The sequence below is a fragment of the Mus caroli genome, unplaced genomic scaffold, assembly GCF_900094665.2.
Source record: "Mus caroli unplaced genomic scaffold, CAROLI_EIJ_v1.1 scaffold_24834_1, whole genome shotgun sequence".
Taxonomy (NCBI): domain Eukaryota; kingdom Metazoa; phylum Chordata; class Mammalia; order Rodentia; family Muridae; genus Mus; species Mus caroli.
Window position 1 is genome coordinate 2,802 of NW_018391267.1, and position 1,643 is coordinate 4,444.

Sequence of the window (1,643 nt, forward strand, 5' to 3'; positions counted from 1 at the left end):
TGTGACAGTGCATGTGTCCTGTTATATGTTATGTGGCATTGTCAGGAGTGATGTGAGATGCTTTACAGGTGGTTGTGAGCTTCCATTACAGATAGGGTTGCTTGGAATTGAACTCAGGACTCTGGAAGAGCAGTCAGTGCTCTTAACCACTAAGTCATCTCTCCAGCCAGAGATGGTTTAGATATATATCATAATCCCATGATATAACTGTCATTAGCTTCATTTGATAGATGAAGAGACTGAGGCACTAGGAAGTTCAGTAGCTTGAGAAGAGTGCACAGGAATTGACCACCGAGCTTAGACCCACATCCTAGCCTTACTTTTTTCTTTAAGGAAAACACTGACTTTTATTTTATACATATAGATTTTCCCTACATGCATGTCAGTGCACTATGTATGTGTGTGGCCTGTGGAGGTAAGAGCAGATATCCTGGAACTGGAGCTTTGAGCCATCTGGAACACCCAGTGTTTCACCTCCTCAGCCTGTATCTCCCTTCTGCCTCTACTCCTGGCATGTGTCAAACAACACACAGAATAACGGATTCTCTTACAGTCTCTACCATGTGAATGTTTCCAAGACAGAACCAAATTTGCGTTTCAGAATTCATTCTGTTTGGCTTCTCCAGTGACCCCACGACCAACAGCATCCTCTTCATTGTTTTCCTTCTCATCTACCTGAGCTCAGTCCTGGGCAATGGGCTCATCATCATGCCTGGACACACAGCTGCACACTCCCATTAACTCCCATTAACCTGGACACACAGCTGCACACTCCCATTAACTTCTTCCTCTCTACCCTCTCCCTGTTGGATATGTCACCACCACCATGCCCCAGATGTTGGTGCATCTTCTTGCTCACTCTCATACCATCTCCTTTGCTAGCTGCTGGCTGCAGATGTTTGTGTTTGGTGGCCTGGATATAACTGAGTGCACCTTCTTTGTTGTGATGGCTTATGACCGGTATGTGGCCATTTGTTATCCACTGCACTATACTGTCATCCTCAACTGGGGCCTCTGCATACAATTGGCAGCAGGGTCTTAGATCTGTGGTTTCTTTTCATCTTTATTACATACTTTCTTCACCATGAGTCTGCCATATTGTGGGCCCAACAGGGTCAACCACTACTTCTGTGAAGGTCCTTCAGTTCATAGCTTGGCTTGCATGGATACTCACTTTGTAGCGATGGTGGACTTGGTCTTGAGTGTCTTTTTGGTTGTTATTCCAATTTCCCTCATTGTGGCCTCCTACATTCGTATTGTCATGGCAGTTCTCAAGATCAAGTCCACCCAGGGCCACTGCAAGGCTTTCTCTACCTGTGCTTCCCTCCTGACATGGTTACACTCTTCTATATTCCTGCCACTTACATCTACATGAGGCTTAACTCCAGCTACTCTCCTGATTGAGACAAGCAGATCTCACTCTTTTACAATGCTTTTACACCCTTGCTCAACCCTGTGGCCTACAGTCTGAGAAACAAGAATATAAAGAGGGCATTTCTCAAAGTGATAGGTTATAGCAGGTGGGCCNGGGAACCAGGATGGTGAATTGTTAGTTGACCATTACATAAAATGTTCTCTGTTGATCTTGGATCCGGGACTCTGCCGAAAGTAGTCTGCACAGGTGAGAGTGTGCACTACAGAAG

General features: G+C 45.4%; 1 pseudogene; it reads left to right on the forward strand.

Annotated features, from left to right (window-relative positions):
- The first annotated feature begins 567 nt into the window (after positions 1 to 567).
- LOC110289080 lies at positions 568 to 1,545 on the forward strand (annotated as a pseudogene).
- The last annotated feature ends 98 nt before the right edge of the window (positions 1,546 to 1,643 follow it).